The 21,681-nt window shown below is 37.1% G+C and overlaps 1 protein-coding gene across 23 annotated transcripts in view; it reads left to right on the top strand.

Moving 5' to 3' along the window:
• ZNF438 (zinc finger protein 438) overlaps positions 1-21,681 on the top strand; it is a 169,232-nt gene that overhangs the window by 121,318 nt on the left and 26,233 nt on the right. The gene's annotated exons all lie outside the window — the stretch shown is intronic.

The raw sequence follows: 21,681 nt of genomic DNA, 5'->3' as shown, positions 1-21,681 counted from the left end.
TGGGTAGTATAGTCATTTTCATAATATTGATTCTTCCAATCCAAGAACATGATATATCTCTCCATCTGTTCGTGTCATCTTTGATTTCTTTCATCAGTGTCATAGTTTTCTGTATACAGGTCTTTTGCCTCCTTAGGTAGGTTTATTCCTAGGTATTGTATTCTTTTTGTTGCAATGGTAAATGGGATTGTTACCTTAATTTCCTTCTGATTTTTTGTTGTTAGTGTATAGGAATGCAAGAGATTTCTATGTATTAATTTTGTATCCTGCAGCTTTACTAAATTCATTGATTAGCTCTAGTAGTTTTCTGGTGGCATCTTTAGGATTTTCTATGTATAGTACCCCAATGGTCATAGCAGCACTATTTACAATAGCCAGGACATGGAAGCAACCTAAATGTCCATCAACAGATGAATGGATAAAGAGTGGTACATATATACAATGGAATACTACTCAACCATAAAAAGGAACGAAATTGGGTCATTTGTACAGATGTGGATGGACCTAGAGAGTGTCATACAGAGTGAAGTAAGCAAGAGAAAAACAAATATCATAAATTAATGCATATATGTGGAATTCAGAAAAATGGTATAGATGACCTTATTTTCCAAGCAGAAATAGAAACACAGAGGTAGAGAGCAAATGTATGGATACCAAGGGGGGAAAGGGCGGGTGGGATGAATTGGGAGACTGGGATTGACACATATACACTGTTGATACTACGTATAAAATAGACAACTGATGGGAACATCCTGTAGAGCACAGGGAACTCTACCGAATGCACTGGGGTGTCCTAAATGGGAGGGAAATCCAAAAGGGAAGGGATATATGTATATGTACGGCTGATTCATTTTGCTGTACAGTAGACGCTAACACAACATTGTAAAGCAACTAGACTCCAATAAAAATTCAGAAAAAAAAAAGAAAAGAAAAAAAAAACATACACAGAAGTTAAGTGTGTAATGCCGTATAAGAAGATTCTATCACCAGAGAACTAGTAAAACATTATACAATTCCTTAATACATCATTTTTTTTCACATAGATATATGTGTAGTATAAATATTGTATCTTTGTAAATATTCTTTAATTTTATTATTTTTCTTCACAATTGAAGACATATATACCTGGCTAAAGTCCACTGTGCTTCCAATATAGGTTAAAGATTTGCCCACTTAAAATATCCTAAATGATTGCCTTTTTTGCCTAAATTTATGTAGGTCATAAGACCTATGCTTCTTATCACTAGTATAATCACATTTACTTTTTTAAAACTGTAAAAAAAAAAGCATAACAAAATTTATCATCTTTCCCATCTTTAAGTGTACAGTTCAGTAGTGTTAAGTATATTCACATAGTTGTACAACCAATCTCTAGAACTTTTTCATCTTGCAAAACTGCAGCCCTATACCCATTAAACAACAAATCCCCATTTTCCCTCCCCACAGCCCCTGGCAATCACCATTCTACTTTTGGTTTCTATGAATTTGACTACTCTAGGTGCCTCATATAAGTAGAATCACAGAGTTTTTGTCTTTTCTTGTCTGACTTATTTCACTTAGCATGTCCTCAGGTTCATCATGTTGTAGCAGGTGTCAGAATTTCCTTCCTTTTTAAGGCTGAACAGTATTCCATTGTATGCATATACTACATTTTGTTTATCCATTCATCCATTGATAGATAACTTGGATTACTTCTGGGCGACTGTGAATAGTGCTGCTATGAACATAGGTGTGCATATATCTCTTCGATATCTTGCTTTCTTTTCTTTTGGATGTATACCCAGAAGTGAAATTGCTGAATCGTACGGTAATTTCTAGTTTTAATTTTTTAAGGAACCGCCATACTGTTTTCTATAGCAACTGTACCATTTTTCGTTCCCACCAACAGTTACAGGAAGGTTCCAATTTCTCCATAACTTTGCTGACACTTGAAATTTTCCTTTTTTTTTTTTGGTAGTAGCCATCCTAATGGATGTGGGGTGATATCTAATGATGGTTTTGATTTGCATTTCTCTAATGATACGTAATATTGAACATCTTCTCATATGCTTTGTGACCGTTTGTATGTATCTCCTTTGGACAAATGTCTATTCAGCTCCTTCACCCACTTTTTAATTGGGTTATTTGGTTTGCTGCTGTTGTTGAGTGGTAGAGTTCTTTATATATTCTGGATATTAACCCCTTATTTAGACAAATGATTGCAAATACTTTCTCCCTTGCCATAGGCTGCTCTTTCACTCTGTTGAATGTTTTCTTTGATGCACAGAAACTTTTAATTTTGATATGGTACAGTTTGTCTATTTTTACTTTTGTTACCTATGCTTTTGGTGTCATATTAATCACATTTACCTTTAATCTTTTGAGCTCCACTGATTTTTCTAAAAGAATAAGAGTGAAATGTAAGGAAATATTTAAATAATCATAAAACCGTTGCACAGACATAGTTGGACACGGCTTCAGAGTGAACTCTTGGCTGCTGGGCTGCACCATCATGCACTAGCTTAAAAAATTGCTTCATCAGCTTAATGTGACAATGTATGTGAAGCCCAAACGGCAGTTTGAGATGTGGATCTATAAAGTGTAAAGAAATAGATTTGGGGGCCACGGTAAAGCACATGAAAACAAAGGATCAGGAAGCACTGGTAATCATATCCTTTAATTGGAATCCCTGTGTACGCACGATGAACCATTGTAGAACGGCTTGCAAGACAAAATGTCCCTCTGTTTCCTTCCGCATTCTTCTTTTTCTCGTCTTTCCTATGCGGTGAAGCCTCATGGTCCGTTAACACTTCCAAGCAAATAGAGATAATTTGAAAGTTTTATTTGAAGACTGACTTTCAAATTTAGAGCAGTAGAAGATGCTCTTAAAATACTTAACTTCACTTGGCTCACCTTAAATTTTAATAAACCGTTGCAGTTGATCAGCAACAAGACCGTTTAACAACCAGCCAATGGTTATTGACTACTTAGACCACCAACAATGCACAGAGTCTGTAGGTGCCTTTCTGGCTGCAGCAGAGAGAGGAAGAGCTGGTTCTTAACTGGTTTTCTGTATCTTCTAAGATATTTAAGGAAACTGGAATTGAAGTGCTTTTTTTTTTTATCACAGGCCATTTCTCCTTCTAAAATCATGCTGCCATTGTTCCTGTTTTCCTCCCACTTGCTTTTTCTTTCTTTTGTGATTGCTGCTCATTCATCTTTCCCCTGCTCGTTATCCCACGCGGATGTTGCCCGCCCTTCTTCTTGCCGGATTTTCCTTCCCACCCACCCAAACTCATCATTCAGTGTCTTCAGCCCTCCTCTCTCTTCCAGCCTCTGTAGGATTAAAATGAGCCCAACGGAGTCTCTGTGGATATCATTTCGGATTTCAGGTCACTAGTGGACACACACAGCAAATACTTCCTAAGTACCAGGTCAGGTGGCTTCGTCTTCTACCTGGTGCCCAGGTGTTGGTCAGGCAGCTACCGGGAAATCCTTAAGCTTCAACGTTGCCTCTGGACCATCGTGTCCTGCAAACACCTAAAGAAAGCAGTTTGAGTCTTGGAAACTTAAGCAGAAAAAAGAAGCTACTGAGTCATCTACCCCACCCCACCCCCCGCCTTTATTTTCTTTTAGGTATAAATAAATAGGAATCTTTTTGAGCAAGGCTTAAGTTGACAAAATAGACAACAGAAGACAAGTGGAAACTGCCCATGACAGATAAGACTCTTAGCTCAGTCTTCTACCCATGTGAGGATTTTACTCCTTAAATAAAACTTTGTAACAGATACAGAATTTTCTGCAATAAAATTCCATGTGTGCTTATTAAACTTTTCAGTTAAGCTTTAGGTGAATGAGAATTCAGGTTACTGAGTGGTTACTGAGTTCTAGTAGTCCTCTGGTGAATCATTTTGCAGTATGAGAGGATGCAGTAATCATATTTGAGAAGTTTTATTCATTAACAAAAGGTACCAAAATAAATTTAGCCGGGGTCACAGCGTTTAATTTAATAGTATTACAATAATAACTACCATAATTAGTTTCAGATTTGCCTTCCTTCCCAGAGGACAAGATTTTTTAGTTTTTTGATGCCTATTTAAAGCATGAGAATGACAGGAAAATTAATGTCACGACCTTTAGAGCCTGTTTATGGTTTTTCCCTGTCGTACCCTAAAGGATTGGGGGAGTAGTGTGCATCTAAAATAAACCACTTAGTACGGACAAGGAAAAACTGGGTTAATTGGGTTCACCTGACCCTCAGCTGGTAGCACCTCAGTCAGGACCCCATTTCGTATTAGACAGAGGAGCACCTTTATACACTATAAAGTTATCTCTTAAACTACACCTGTTACATTCTGCGATGTCTTGAAAAGAAAAACATTTTTAAAAGGACAGTGTTTCAGATACGTAGGATTTTTTTCCTCCTATAACTTTATCTGGCTTGTCTGCTTCAATTAGGAAATCACTTTGTCTTTCCATTTTCATAGCAAAAATGCGCTGACACCAACTCGCAGGCCGCACTGCCTGACCCGCATACCCACTTCCTTTGGGCGACTCGGGCAGCAGCACTGACTGTTTTTCCCTTTTCTAGTCCATCAGGGACTTCCCATAAACAATCACTCTTCCAGACCCTTGAGAGGTGAAACTTGTTTTCATTTTATTGTCAGGGTTTGTGTATTTCAACAGAGAGCAAGGTTTGTCTATTCAACTAGAGTTGAGAAAAAATATCTAGGCAAGCTGGACTCTCTGAAGCTGTTGGATTAGTTGATTGAGCTAATTCTGTGGCAAATTCGGCAAATAGTGTTTGGGAAGGAGTCTCATACGTCGTTGGGTAAGTCAGTACAGCTTCCTTGAATGACAGTACGGCAGTGTCCGTTAAAAACTTTAAATTGACCCAGAAATTTCTTACCCTGACTTCACCCTTCGGATGGACTTGCACGTGCCAGCTAGGCTGTGAATAGAAGGATGCAGGCTGCAGCTTCGTGGGTAAGGCAGAAGGCTGGGCACAGCCTCACTGTCAGTCGGTAGGTGGCTGGTTAATAAACTGTGGTTCTGCGCAACGAGATACTGTGCAGCCTTTGCAGAGAATGAAGAGGACCCGTAAGTGCTGATGTGGAGGGCTCCTGAAAAGACATTAAGCGAAAACAGAGCAGCAGGTATAATCTGCTCTAATTCGGGGAGGGGAGAACGGGTGATAGAGCACACTTCTACACGTTAGCTTGTGTACACACAGACTGTTGCTGAAAGGATTTCCACAAAGGTGCTAAGAGTCGCTGCCTCTAAAGAGGGGAGCTGGGGGGGGGTGTAGGTCGAGAGTCAGGCTTGTTCATTTTTCCTTCGCTTTTTCCATGTCGGAGATAAGCATCGTATGGTAACCTGAGCGACAGACCAACGCCATCAGTGGCGGCAAATAAAAGAACAGTTTAGGTGATGCTGCAAAGGTAGACGTGTGACTGGGGTGTTCCAGGGAAAAGGTGAAAGTTTACTTTAGAAGAGGAAGACAGGTCACCAGAATCATTTGTGAAGCAGTTCACACACTCACAGGAACATGAAAAACTATGGCGCATAGATGAAGTTAGCAGGAAACAGAGCAGAGCAGGGGGTTTTTGTTTGTTTGTTTGTTTTTAATTGAACAGTCATTGTAAAGTTAATTGATGGGATTTTAATTCAGGGCAGAAATGGTAGAGAAGAAAAGAGCTAGAGATGGGAGCAGAGCTGAGAGGAGTGGGCGCCCTGGCAGTGCTGTGGGAGGGTGGAATTCCCAAAGACAGGCAGGCGGTAGAAATAGTTGTTGAAAGGACACCAAGTGGTCTGAGGTGAGGCGACCAAAACTCCCTGGTGCTCAGCAGCCGAAAACGGATGTGAGGGATCCAAAATGATCTGCAAAGTATATCAATTTCCTGTAAACCTGCTTAGTTTGGAGATGATTTTGTCACTGAAGGTAGACAAGAGTGGGGGAAACGATCATTTCGAAATAATGAATTAAATCCAAACGGTTAGAAACACTGCCACCAGACTGCTCGAGGGAAACAAAATGCTGACCGATTTCACAGCGTGTCTCTATATCGTGGACGTGTAAGTGACAGCCTCTGTATTTGATAGTATTTATTTTACTGAGTGTCATTTCTTACCAAATGGTGCAATTCTCTTTTGAAATGCTTTCGTCTTCCTGATGATGGTAACCTCACAGCCCAGAAGGATCCATCCTTTTAGCATTGAGAAGCCAGGCTGGAAATTCCAAAGATGCTCTGTTTGATATAGAAAGAACCAAATGTTTTTCTTACATCTTTATCTTTTACATTTGAATAAGTAAGGGATGGAAGAATGCCCGTTTGTTAAAACTTACCTAAATTTTGGGTCTTTTTAGACTTAACTAAAATGCACTCAGGCCTTTTAACAGGAAAGCAGCATTGCCAAATTACTTCATATATAGATAATTTTGGGAATCATTGTTTCCTACGACTTGTTATTGATAGTTAATGACACTTAAAACAATGTTGATATATCTGAAAAGTCCCACACCTGCTACTAGAGAAACTGAAGAAACGAGGACATTTTTTACATTTACGTAGGATAATTTTTCAGTCATTTTAGGAGTGGTTCAGTCCTTCTAAAAACACACCCAGGCAATCTGCAGAGATCAAAGGAAATTTATTACTGAAAAAATTAACTTAGTCACTTATCTGTCACTTTAAGTTATAGAAAAGTATAGTAATGGCAGAATTAATAAGATATTGCTTCAGATTTCAAAAATCACTATTCATTTAAAAAATGACTCAGAATTTTAGAAACTCATCTATTGAAAATAAAAGATTTAAATGGTATGAAAAGTACTAGATGGAACCGTGCAAGTATTGTTAAATAATTTCTAGCACTCTTATTTTTACAGGATTATTGACATTTATTCATTCAATAAGCGTTTATTAAACCTTATTATAAACCAGGCACTTCTAGGTTCTGGAAGTATAAAGATAAATATGGCATTGTCCCTGCCATCAGGAAACTCACAAATTTAAGGGGAAAAATGGGACAGATTTAAGCAGATGCTGCGTCCTAAGAGAGCCAGTCAAAGTGTGTGGAAAGGTAATGGACAGATCAGTAGAAATTTCTTGAATGGGCCAAGAAATTGTAGACGTTGCAGAGGAGTTGAGTAGGAATTGTCTAGCAGGGCAGGGGCGAGAAGGCTGTTCATGAAGAACTGTGGAGGCAAATGAGAGCGGCCTTTTGAGATGCAGCTGCTAACAAATGGAGTGGTGATAGCCACACAGGCCAGTGCGCTAAAGGCCCCGTGTGCTGGGCTGAGGAGGTCGGGCTTCATCCGTGGGCAACAGGGGGCCACTGATGGACTTGAAGCACGCACGAGGAAAACATTTTAATGCTTAGATTTGCATGAAAAAGACCCTTCACTACTGGACTACTGGGTAAAGGTGATAGTGGAACTCAAAGATAAAGTAAAGGAATTTTTCCAGAAAGAGCAAAATCAAAAGAGGTGAAACACGGGACTTCCCTGGCCGTCCAGTGGTGAAGACTTCGCCTTCCAGAGCAGGGGGTGCAGGTTCAGTCCCTGGTTGGGGAGTGAAGATCCCACAGGCCTGGCAGCCAAAAAACCAAAACATGAAACAGAAGCAATATTGTAACAAATTCAGTAAAGACTTTAAAAAAAAATGGTCCACATCAAAAAAAAAAAAAAAAAGAACTTTAAAAAAAAAGAGGTGAAACATGTGAAAAGGGGAAAAAAAGTGTTGACAGTCCAGGGAGGGTAAACATCGGAATAAGAAGAGTTCAAGGGGAAAAGAACAGAGAAAAATAAATTAGGAAATCTTAGAAAAATAATTGAAGAAAATGTCCCAGGACCTAGAGTTTCCAGATTGAAAAGGCCCACCAAACACTTGGCAAATGGTTGAAAATAGGCTGAGAGACTTCATTGTGAAATTTCTAAACCTTGTTTCCATAGAGGAAAAAAATAAAAACAGATTGCATACGAAGGATCACAGATGGCTTTGGATTTCTTAACAGCAACACTAGAAACCAGAAGACAGTGGAAATTTCAACCTGGATTTCTGTGCTCAGAAAAATTATTAAGCAAGATTTTTGTTGATTGAGAGATAGGAATAGAGATAAATCTTCAACCTTCACAGTGGGTCACCAGGAGGTACTGCCTAACACTGAACAATCAAGAAGTCAGATTATAAGCATGTTATTGACAGAATGGAGGTATAAATATAAGAAGAGTCAGCTCTAAGAATTCAAAGTGCTTGTTTCTGGGGAAGATAGATGAATAAGCTCTGGGGGTCTAATGTACAGCATGGTGATTATAGTTAGTAATACTATGTTGTGTTCTTAAAATCTGCCAAGAAAGTAGACCTTAAGTGTTCTCGCCACAATTTAAGTGTTCTTACCACAGGGGGGGAAAAAAAAAAAAGTAACTATGTGAGGTGACAGATATGTTAATTAACCTGACTGTGGTGATCATTTTACAAAATATGCATATGTCACGTCATCACATTGTACACATTCGGTGTATACAATTTTATTTGTCAATTAATTATACCTCAATAAATCTGAAAAAAAATTTTTTTAATTTTAGGAGGCAAGAGCTGCATTTAGTTTGCAGGTAGCCAAGCGGAGCTGTGTAGTAAGCAAAGAATATTTCACCCTGGAACCTGGGAACCAGAAATACAAATTTAGAGCTGTGGTTAGAGCCTTAGAAGTTGAAGTAGTCTTACAGAAAATCTGTGGAGGGAAAAAAAAAAACTAGGGTCTAAGGCTAGAATATATTTTCCTGGGTAGATTTTTATTAAGTTAGAAGAATGCCCTCCTAAACACTATACCCTGCCTAGTTCAGTCATATGTGGAACACATGTGAAAGAACACAAATATCTATATGTGCTTGCATTTTATGAGGGTAAATGATTAGATCTTACAGTTGAAAATGACGTTGTTTCTATTTCTAAGTATATTCTAGTATATTCCTTTTTTTCCTTGGAAAAAACCAAATGAACTTTTTTGCCAACTCAACAGTAACCTTTTTTTTTTTTTCCTTTTGGAAGAATCCTGCAGAACTTTACTACCATATATAATACCCTGTTTTTTGAATAGTTTTTTTTTTTTACAAAGTATTTTCAACACATTGTCTTCTAAGTTTAATCCTTTCTTCAGCCAGATGGGTTAAATAGTATTATCTCTCCCTTTCTAATTCAGGGAAACTAAAAGACAAAAAGATTGAATGACTTGTTCAAGCTCACACAGAAGTTTCAATTAAAAACATACATCTCCCCACTTGGTTCACTGATCCTTCCACAACTTCTTAACACTTAACACATTGCACAGTTGAGGTGGGGCTGGACTACGGTCCTGAAAATGAAGAGTCAGTCTAGTCTTTTCGGGTTTTGGTTTGGGAAACAGCAGTGAATATCTGGTGAGACCACCTTAGCAATAGGTCTAAAATTAGGGGAAGTGGGACAACCCAGACTTTCCCCAACGCTCAGTAGAAAAGAAGTTTCCTTGGAGGGACTTGAACAAACTAGTCCCCCAGGACAACTCTGTAAAGCATTTTACTGTGTCAGTGGCTGACATTCAGAAATATCTGAATTTAAAGAGGCCCTTTTTTTAAAAAACTTATTTATTTTTGGCTGTGTTGGGTCTTCATTGCTGCGCGTGGGCTTTCTCTAGTTGCGGCGAGCAGGGGCTACTCAACTGCGGTGGCTTCTCGTTGCAGAGCACGGGCTCTAGGCGCGCGGGCTTCAGTAGTTGTGGCGTGCGGGCCTCAGTAGTTCTGGCACGTGGGCTCAGTAGTTGTGGCTTGTGGGCTCTAGAGTGCAGGCTCAGTAGTTGTGGCACACGGGCTTAGTTGCTTCGTGGCATGTAGGATCTTCCTGGACCAGGGCTCGAACCCATGTCCCCTGCATTGGCAGGCGGATTCTCGACCACTGTGCCACCAGGGAAGCCCAGAGAGGCACTTTTTTATTGAACTCATTAGCAGTGTTCAAGCACTCAGGAGAGGAAGAAGATTGTCAAATACATTATATTAATGCAAATATTAATATAGGCAGTTAAGAATTTTCTAAGTGGATCAAAACTCATTCTGTAGATTATCTTTCACCTTTTCTAATCCTTTTGTGCCAATTTCAGAATTTTATTATTTGTTTCTTAAATAGGACAGATTGAGATGGGAATAAGCATTTATTACAACTGAGCAAATGACTGCTACTGCTATTAGTCAGAATCTGGGTACCGTAAGATTACATTATTTTCGGAAAATTGAGCTTTAAGGTATTGGGATCCTCTCATTTATATAAAGATCTCGAGAAACTTGAATTCCATCCATGCTTAAAAAAGTTATTTTTTTAAATCAGTGAAATATAGTACAACTACTTTAAAAACAGGCAGTTGCCTATAAAGTTAAACCACTTGGCAGTTTCACGCTAGGCAGTTTCACCCAAGAGATATGAACATGTTTATCTACACAAAGACTTGGACACAAATATTTATAGCAATTTTATTCATGAGAGCCAAAAACTGGCAACAACTCAAATGCCCAACCGTGGGTGAACGGATGAGCAAATTGCACTAGAGTCATAGGATGGAATACCATTCAGCAATAAAAAGAAATGATTTACTGATACGTACAGTAAAAGAATGTATACTGCTTGATTTATATGAAATGATACGGAATTCTAGAACAGGCAAAACTAATTTACGGTGACAGTAAGCATCAGTGATTGCCTGGGGCCAGGGAAAGGGGGTGGGGATGGATCATAAAAGAACACGGTGGGGGGGGCTTCCCTGGTGGTGCAGTGGTTGAGAATCTGCCTGCCAACGCAGGGGACACGGGTTCGAGCCCTGGTCCGGGAAGATCCCACATGCCGCGGAGCAAATGGGCCCGTGAGTCACAATTACTGAGCCTGCGCATCTAGAGGCTGTGCTCCGCAACAAGAGAGGCCGCGATAGTGAGAGGCCCGCGCACCGCGATGAAGAGTGGCCCCCGCTTGCCACAACTAGAGAAAGCCCTCGCACAGAAACGGGGATCCAACGCAGCCATAAATAAATAAATAAATAAAATTAAAAAAAAAACACAGGGGGGCTCTGAGGTAACGAGGGAACTTTTTGACGTTAATGTTCTGTATTTTCTTGTAATGTATCTGGGATTTGTTTTAATCGGGTATGGTAGGGTTACAGACACAGAGACAGCTGCCTTTGAAAGAAGAATTTATTACTTACAGTTCCCAAGAAAGGGGGTGTGCCAGGCATTCAGGGCCACATGGGGAAGTTCCCAGGGTTGGAAGTTCCAGGAAAGGAGGGATGGGAAAGCATGGCCTAGAGCCTTTATTGTGGTCTCCCTGGGAAAGGCGAAGCAGGGCAAAACAGTTTAGGATTGGCTAGTTTGAATGATGTCAGCGGTTCCAGGCTCTAAGGTAGTCCTAGCTGTTCAGTGCCTGGCCCTGGGGTGATTGAAGCCAGGAGAAATACTGGCTTGCTGTGTAAGAGTTCCATAAAGGAAGTGGTTGGGGGTTTGGACTTTGCGTTGAAAGGTGTGCTCTCCGGAGGTGGTTGGCTATCTCTAGGATGATCTAGCCCTGGAAGGGGTACTCTGTCCAGCCAGCCAGGCCCCTGGTATGTCAAAACATCATCAAATGTAGAAAGAAAAGAATGTAATTACTACATAGGTATATATACGTCTGTGTGTGTGTGTGTGTGTTTGCTGTATGTAAATTATACCTCAATAAAGCTGATTTGAAAAGTTTTTTTTAAAAAATAGTGAAATATAATGGGCGCATGAAATTAAACAAGGTAGGAGAATTCATCCTCAAGTGCATTAAACATTTTCAGACAATACCCAGGTTTATAAAAGAACAAGAGCAGCATTGAATACTTCATAGGTACAAGTTCATTCAGGCAGTTCCTTTCTTTCCCCCTCTGTCTTATGACTATTTCCTTATTACAGTAAAAGAAAGGTGGCTTTTTCACTTATATGATGTCACTTATATGAGGGCTGGACAAAAAAGGCTTCAGTCAGCTTCTCCTTCAGCGTTTTCGGTGACAGAGTTCAGTATTTCAAATAGCATGTTATGGAGTAGGCTCCAGAGTTGAATGTCGTTAGTCATGGGAAACTGCTTCCTCACATCCGGTTGAGGTTTGCTTCCTTGTAACTTGTCTCCCTTCCTGGTCTGAGTACTGCCCACTGGAGTTACCTAGTGTCCCTCGAATCCTTCCTCCATGTAACTTCCCTTCAAATATTTCAAGATGACTATGGCTTTCCCCTGAATTCTCTCATTTCGCAGGTTCACTCCTTTCCCAGCTTCTCTAAATCACTTTCCCTGTTACTTCATTCCCATTCTTTGTTTCACTGATTTTCCTTTAATTCTAGTTTCCAGCAACAAACCTTCTCTCTATATTTCCATTGACTTGGTACACACTTGTACAGGTGTTCATGAGACAGAAAAATGGAGGAAAGATGGAGGGGAAGGGAGACTGAATGCAGTGGCGCAGGAGCATGTATATGAATTTAGGGACCAGACACACTTGGAGAATTGGTTCTGGCTCATCCAAGTGACCTTGAGCAGGTTACTTAATTTCTTTGAGCCTCAGTTTCTTGACCGTAAAGATGAGGACAGTGCTGATTACCTGGTGAAGAGCTATAGTGTGGAATACAGTGGAGGGGAAGGTGTCTTCTGTAGATTCACCAACTCTGGCTCTAGCCTCAAACCTAAAATCTGTGGGACAGTCCCTGTGCAATGCTTTAAAGTCCAGAGCCACGAGATCACCATAGAATCAAAACTGAAGGAAGGCCTGGGAGAAGATAGGTTAGTAGCGTTATCTTCATATATAAAGAAGAACCTGTTACAAATGACCCATAGTTACACACCCAAAGACTTTATTACCTTTTTAAATGTTTTCATGTTTCACGTTCTTCTGACCAATTTCATTATATGATGGCGCTTATCTGAATGACAGTGTTTATTCTTTAGGAAATAGTTCCCTAGGAATAATTCCCTAATACTAATCAGTTAATATTAAGTTCCCTTAATAATCTAGAGTAACATCCACATTGTAGCTCTCTGGATGGTGCCCATGTACACACACAAGAGCGTGCACTTACACACATACTCACACTCTGGGTTAATGGTAAGAAGCTTATTGAGCATAGAGCAAACAATTTTCATTTATTCTGTCAGATTCTTTCTCTAGATGTGTTTTTAGGAAACTTGTCAAGGCAGCATAGCAAAGACAAGGCAAGGTGTACCTTAAGTTTCCTCAACCAGGAATAAATGGAAGATTTCCATTTCCAGCACCATCAAGTTGTCACTTCTCAAGTAAGCAATTCACCTAATTTTCATTTTTAATCAACTCTGTTTAAATGTGACATATAAACTAAAATTAAAAGTAACCATGTGAGTGATTTACAAAGCATATTGAGTCTTGCTATAATCGATAGTATTCACTCATTGTGTTCTTTAATTTTTGTTCCTTTCCAATAGGTTTTTCTACTTAATGTACTTTTCAGCATTTAAGTAGGAAAAGCCAGGTTATAATCATCAGAGATTCTCTAGACTGTGAAGGACACAGTGGCTGCTAGTACTGTTTCATAGTACCTTGAGTCAAGATGCCCCTTGACTTTGCTTGTGTGATATTTGAAAACTACTGATACATCTTACATGACTTTTTAATGCATCTTTCCTGTAGAACATTTATTTAATGGCCTTTTATTTCCAGCCCAATCAGAAGGTGAGATATTGTGATTATTCAGGTGTTTTCTTTCATAAGCATTAGGTGTATTTATTGCACTTTTTTTTGTTTTTCGTAATTACAGTGGAATTAAATACAATCATGCTTTACGTGGCAGAAGATAGACTCCATTTGAGTGAATTTTCTACTTTAAATACCAAGATATTGGGGGTGTACAGTTGAGATTATTTTACTGGCAATCCTTATCTAATATAACATTCCAAAACAATTAAAATAAAAACTTGATTTTTGTTTTGCTTTTTTTTCTATCGCAGAGATAGTACTTGTTCATTGGGGAAACATAGCAATATGTCCATAAGCATAAAAAGGAAAGTTAAATAACAATTTAATTCCTCACTCAGAGATAGCCACTTTTTACATTTGGTAGTTTCTCCTATGTGTATATGGGGGGAAAAAATTGAACTGTACCACTCTGTAACCAACTCCTCTCATATAAAAATGTGTGGTAAACATTTTTCAAATTTTTAATTATTTTAAGAAACAGTGTTTATAATAGTTTCATTATAAAAATATGTCCTAATTGACTTGGTGTATATCTTAAATGGTACCCTGAAGAATTTTAAAAAGATAATGAGGATGATGATAGTGAAGAGGGTAGTATATAGCTTTGCACATTATCATGATTTTCTGAAGTGGAAGGAAGCTCTAGATTAAAAGGAATGCAGAACTTTAAGCCTCAGGGTGCATACTGCAAAAATACCCCCCAAACGCTTTGCATGCACCTCTCTGTAGACTTTTTCCAAGCATGCATTGCTTTGTCTGTTTTTATTTTTGCCATTTTTTAGGGAAAGAAATTTAATTTTTTTTTTTTTTTTTTTTTGAAATTTACGTTTCTTTGGTTATTAGTAAGGCTGGACATTCTAATGATTTACTAGTTTGACTTATATAAGTCTGCTGGTTTTATGGAGTGCTTTCTCATTCTTATTAATTTGTTTATAACAGACCTGAGAGTGCAAGAACCATTTCTACCATATCCTTGCATAGTTGCACCTCAAAGACTGTTTGTTAAATGAGTAAGTGGGTCACTATAATTGTAAATTTCCATTTTTTCCCAATATTTGCCTTAATTTTTGACAGCTGTATTAAAGTGTAATTGGCATACAATAAATTACACGTATTTAAAGTGCGATGCGGTATGTTTTGCTATATGTATGTAACACCCATGAAGCTGTCACCACAATCAAAGTAGTGAATGTATTCTTCACGCTAATAGGTGGATATATGTTCGTCGTGCCCAGCTGTAGGCCCTTCCTCCCAACTCTCTGTCTTCCTGTGCTCAGGCAACTATTAATCAGCTTTTCGTTCCTACAATTTGCATTTTCTAAACATTTATAAAAATGAAGTCATGAAATATGTACCCTTTCTTCATCTGGCTTCTTTCGTACAGCACGATGTTTTCGCAGATTCATTCATATTGTAGTGTGGATCAATAATTTACTCCTTTACATTGCCGAGGAGTGTTATGTTGAATGGATATACCACAGTTTGTTTAACTGCTCACCCGCTGATGAACATTTGGGTTGTTTCTGGTTTGGGGCTACTATCAATACAGCTGCTGTGAACATTCTTTGTACATATGCTTTCTTTTCTCGGATAAGTGGGAAGGAATTGCCTGGATCATATGATAGGTGTATCTTTAACTTATGAAGAAAACGCCAAACTATTTTTCAAAGTAATTGTACCATTTCACATTACCACCAGCAGTGTAAAAGACTTCCACTTCCTCTACATCCTTGCCAACGCTTGGTATAGTGGGTTTTTTTTTTTTTTTTTTTTTTTAGCCATTCTAATAAGTGTGTGACTTTCATTTACATTTGTGGTTTTAACTTAACATTTCTGTAATAACTGATGATGTTGAGCATCTTTTTATGTTCTTGTTTGCAAGCCATATCTTTTTTGGTGAAGTATCTCTTCAGATCTTTTGCCTGTTTTTTTAAATTGCATGTTTGTTTTCTTATTGAGTTTTGAGAGTACTTTATTCTGGATATAATGTCTTTACATATTTATTATTTGCAATTATTTTCTTTCACTCTGCAGCTTGTCTTTTCCTTCGCTTAATAGTTTTTTAAAGAGCAGAAGTTTTTAATTTTGGAGTCCAACTTATTATTTTGTGGATTATGCTTTAGATGTCCTATCTAAGATGTATTTACATGATGAAAAGCCATAGTGTTTTAGAAGTTTTGTAGTTTTAGGTTTTACATTCAGGTGTATGTTGCCTTTTGGATTTGTATGTGGTATGAGGTATATCTCAAAGTTTTGTTGTTGTTTGTGTATGGATATCCAATAGTCCAAGCACCATTTGTTGAAGTGACTATCTTTTCTCTACTGATTTCCCTCTGTACCTTCATGAAAAATCAGTTGGCCACATATGTGTGGGTTTATTTCTGGACTCTCTAATAATAAGTCTTGAAATTAAAATAGTATTATCTGTTTGTCTTATTTTTAAAAATGATTTTGGCTATTCTGGGTTCTTTGCATTTCCATGTGAATTTAAGAATAAGTTGGTTAATTTCCACAAAATGTCTATTGGGATTTTGATTAAGATTCCATTGAATCTATAACTATTTGCAGAGAATTACCATTTTAACAATATTGAGTCTTCTGACCTGTGAACATGGTATATCTCTCCATTTATTTACGTCTTTAAAAATTTCTCTCATCATTGTTTTGTAGTTTTCAGTGTTTCACATCTTTTTTTCAGATTTACCCTTATTTCATATTTTTGATGTTGTTGCAAATAGCATTTTAAATTTTAATTTCTGATTTATTGTTTCATTTCTGATTGTTACTAGTGTATGAAATGTAATTGATTTTTATATATTGATCTTGTATTCTTTAACCTTGTTAAACTCACTTAGTTATTTTTATAGATTCCATTGAATTTTCTACGTAGATAATCATGCCACCTGCAAATACAGTTTATGTCTTGTTTTCCAGTGAAGATGCATTTTATTCATTTTCTGCTTTACTGCATTGGCTAGCGCTTCCAATACAATATTGAATAGACGTGGTGAGAGTAGATATCCTTCTCTTAATTGTAAACTTAGAGGGAAAGCATTCACTTCTTCTCTATTGGCATGATGTTAGCCGTAGGTTTTTTCATAGATGTCCTTTACCAAGTTGGGGAAGTTTCCTTCTATTCTTACTTTTCTAAAAGATTTTTTTTAAAGGAATGAATGTTGGATTTTGTCACATGCATTTTCTACATCTATTGAGATGATCACATAGTTTTTCTTTTTTTACTTTGTTAATATGGTGAATTACATTGATTTTGAATATTAAATAAGTGTACATTCCTGGGATTACCCTACATGGTCAGGGTGTGTTCATATTGTTGGATTTGATTTACTAACATCTTGTTTATAATTTTTGCATTTGTGTTAATGAGGGATATTGTCCAGAGATTTCTTTCCTTCTAGTGGCTTTTTGAGTGATTTTGGTTTCTGGATAATGCTGGCCTCATAGAATTAGATACGTAGAATTCCCTCCTTTTCAGTTTTCTGGAAGAATTTGTGTATAATTGATATTATTTCTTCCTTAAATATTATTTTTGTGTATAATTGGTATTAATTAATTGGTATTATTTCTTCCTTAAATATTCAGTAGAATTCACCAAAGAAACCATTTGGGCCTAGAGTTCCTTGAGGGAAGATTTTTAACTAAAGATTCAATTTCTTTGAAAACATAGGGCTCACTTTTTGAGTGAGCTTTGGTAGTTTGTGTCTTTCAGGGTAACTGTTCATTTTATTTAAATTACCAAATTTATTGTCAAAATGTTGTTTGTAATGGACCCTTATGTCTTTTTTTTTTTTTTTAATAATTATTTATTTATTTATTTATTTATGGCTGTGTTGGGTCTTCGTTTCTGTGCGAGGGCTTTCTTCAGTTGCGGCAAGCGGGGCCACTGTTCATCGCGGTGCATGGGCCTCTCACTATTGTGGCCTCTCTTGTTGCGGAGCACAGGCTCCAGATGCACAGGCTCAGTAGTTGTGGCTCACGGGCCTAGTTGCTCCGTGGCATGTGGGATCCTCCCAGACCAGGGCTCGAACCCGTGTCCCCTGCATTGGCAGGCAGATTCTCAACCACTGCGCCACCAGGGAAGCTCTTATGTGTTTTTAATAGTGGTAGTCTGTAGTGATGACACCTCTCTCATTCCTGATATTGGTCATTTGTGTCTTCTTTCTCCTGATCAGTTGAGCTAAAAGTTTATCAATTTTATATATTCTCAAAGAATCTGCTTTTGATCTAATTGATTTTATCCATTTTTCTGTTGTCCATTTCACTTATTTTTTCTCTGATCTCTTATTTCCTTTCTTCTACTAACTTTGGGTTAATTGTACTTTTTTTTTTAGTTTTTAAGGCACAAACTGAGACTTGAGACCTACCTTCTTTTCTAATATAGATGCTTAGTGCTCTAAATTACCCCCTGTGTACTGCTTTAATGGAATCATACAAATTTTGGTATGTTATGTTTGCATTTCATTCAGTTCAAAACACACTCTAATCTTCTTTGATCCATAGGTTATTTATAGGTGTGTGATTTAGTTAACAAATATTTGGAGATTTTCCAGATACATTTCTGTTACTTTGGCTTCCATTTTTATTCCATTGTGCTCAGAGAACATACATTATGACTTGAATCCTCTTAAGTGTATTGAGCCTTGTTTTTATGACCCAGAATATGGTGCCTTAATAAATATTTCGTGTGCACTTGAAAACAATGTGTATTCTGTTGTATTGGGTGGAATGTTCTATAAATGTCAATTAGGTAAAATTGGTTTATAGTGTCATTCAAATCTCCAGAGTCCTTAATGATTTTCTGTCTGCTTCTTTTATCGATTATTGGTTATTAACTATTCTCTATTTCTCCTTGCAGTTCTATCAGTTCTTGCTTTATGTATTTTGAAGCTCAGTTATTAGGGACATAAACATTTAGGATTTTTATAGCCTTTTGATGAGTTGTCCTTTTATAATTATGAAATGTCCTTCTTTATGCCTGGTAATATTCTTTGCTCTATAATCTACTTTTTCTGATACTAATATAGCCACACCACCTTTCTTCTGACTAGTGCTAACATGATATATCTTTTTCCATTCTTTTACTTGTAACCTGTTTGTGTCTTTATATTTAAAGTGCCTTTCTTATAGGCAGCATGTAGTTGGGTCTTGCTTTTTTATCCAATCTATCTTTTAATTGGGATATTTAGATCATTTATGTTTAATATGATTATTGTTATGTTTAGGTTTTAATCTATCATCTTGCTTTTTGTTTTCCATTTGTTCTACCTATTCTTTGTTCTCTTTTCCTGTTTTCCCTTGAAAACTGAGTATATTTATGATTCCATCTTTTTGTTGTTGGTGTATTAGATAAAATTCTTTGTTTCGTGATTTTAGTTGTTGCTTTGGGGTGTATAATATATATGTTTAACTTATAATCTAGCTTCCAGTGATACTATACCACTTCACCTGTAGTCTAAAGAACCTTACAATAGTATACTTACATTTCTCCCCTCTCTACATTTGTCCTGAAATTCTCATACATTTTATTTTTACATATGTTATAAACCCCACAATGCAGTGTTAATTATTTTTATTTACACCATTATATTTTAAAGAGATTTTATTAAGAAAAAAGCCTTACATGCTTATCATGTAGTTCTGATTTCTAGTACTGAAATCTTCCTTTCTGTATATAGATCCATATTTTAATCTGTTATCATGTTCCTTCTACTCAAAGGGCATCATTTAACATTCCTGTAGTGCAGGTGGGCTTGTGATGAATTCCTTTGGCTTTTGTGTATACAAAAATGCCTTTATTTCTCCTTATTTTTGAAAGATACTTTCTGTGAACATAGAATTCTAGATTACAGATCTTTTTTTCTTCAAGTACTTTAAAGATGCTGCTCTACTGTCTTCTTACTTGCATTGCCTCACTTTAAATCTTTCCTTTTTTCACTAGTTTTGAGCCATTTGGTCATGATATGCTTTGGTGTAGTTTTCATGTTTCTTATGCTTTAGGTTTTTTGAGCTTTTTGGATCTGTTCATAGCTTTACTCAAATTTGGAAGTTTCTGCCACTATTTCTTAAAATAATTTTTCTGTCTTTCCATCTCTCTCTTCTCCAGTTACTGATATACTAGACTGCTTAAAGTTGTCCTAGAGCCCACTGATGATCTATTCTTTTTTTTTTTTTTTACTCTCTTCTTCCTGAGTTTCATTTTGGATAGTCTCTATTACTATGCCTTCAAGTTCACTAGTATTTTCTTCTGACATGCCTAATATGCTGATAATCCTATCCAGTGTATTTTTTTACCTTATATATTGTAGTTTACATCTCTGGAAATTTTATTTGGGTCCTTTTTTATATCTTTCCTGTCTAAACTTTTTGAACATATGAAATACAGTTATGCATTTAATGATCTTGTCTGCTAATCCTAACATCTGTGTCAGTTCAAGACGTTCAGCTGTGTTCAACACAGTTCAACTGTGTCAGCTTTTATTATTTTCTACACGATGGCTCATATTTTCCTGCCTCTTTGTATTGCTTGATACTTCTTTATTAGATGTCAGACATTCTGACTTTTACTTTCTTGGGTGATGGATATTTTTGCCTTTCTATAAATATTCTTGAGCTTTGTTCTAAATACACAGGTAAGACACTTGGAAACAGTTTGATCCTTTTAGGTCTTGCTTTAAGATTTGTTTTGTGAAACCAAAGAAATGTTTGGTGTAGGACCAATTCTTCCCCTTTATTAAAGCAAGATTATTCTTTGTACTCTACCCAGCGTTCTGTGAATTAGGAGTTTTTTCAGTCTGACTTGTAAGAACAGACAGTATTCCTGTGAATACTTGGTGGGAACCCTATTCATTGCTCTCTCTCTCTCTCCAGCTCTTTTCTTCATTACTCTGGGAATTTCCACCAGCTTTCTCCCTTCCTGCACTGTGGATGATAGGGTTCACCTCATTTGTTTCCTGTTTCTCAAAGATCAGTCTTTGTGACCTAAGGTCCAGTGTTTCGAAATATTGTTTCGTGTATTTTGTCTGTGTCTTGGTTGTTTCAGGAAGGAGGGCAAACCTGGTTCTGTTTTTCAGTCTTGGCTGGAAGCAGAAGTCATGCCCTTTTATTGTACCTAGTTTTCTATTTTAAAAACATTTAAAATTTTCAATGGAAAAATTCATCAGTCTTTACCTTAATGGCTTCTGTCTTTGGCATCGTGCTTAGAAACACTTCCGTGTTTGAAGGCTTACAAAAATATTCACCTATATTTTTTCAAGGACTTTAATTGTCTTATACATTCAAATAGTGTATTAATATGGAACCCCGTATTCTAGACAATTTGGAAAGTAGCTAAAATGGAAGGGAAAACACCTGTAATTATATCACCGAGAACAAGGCTAATGTACATATTAACATATTTCCTGTCCTGCATTTTTCTGTGCCTTCGTTTTTTGTATAGTTGTTGTCCTCGTGTGTATGTCATTTGGTGCGTGCATCCAGTACATTATATCATCACCATTTTCCATGTTGCTACGTAATCTTCAAAATTGCATTTTAATGACTGAATTATGTTTCATCAAATGATTATATTGCAGTTATACTGCCTTTACTTATATTGTTAAACATTTTAGTTATTTCTTAGGCAGAATCTATAAAACATAATTATCAGGCAGGGCATTTTTAGGGAACCTTAACTGCCTGCTTGCACATTTCCCTGACCCTACGAGGGCAGAGAGGCAGATACAGGGCCCTCTCAGTGTGTCATTGCTCCCTCTCCAAGCCCACACCAGTGCATTCAGTAAAATCCTGTCTGTATAAAAACTAGAAGGAAAATAAAAACTTCAGTTTCCCAATAGTTCACTCCATTCCTTATTACTCATATAGTTATAAATAAAAAGCTTGTAATTTATATTTTTCGTATGTGTTAACATGGCATCTCAGTTATTTTCTAATTATTAT

Source organism: Balaenoptera acutorostrata, chromosome 3 (assembly GCF_949987535.1).
Source record: "Balaenoptera acutorostrata chromosome 3, mBalAcu1.1, whole genome shotgun sequence".
NCBI lineage: Eukaryota > Metazoa > Chordata > Mammalia > Artiodactyla > Balaenopteridae > Balaenoptera > Balaenoptera acutorostrata.
The sequence above is the reverse complement of the archived record's forward strand: the minus strand, read 5'-3'. Positions and strand labels throughout refer to the sequence as shown.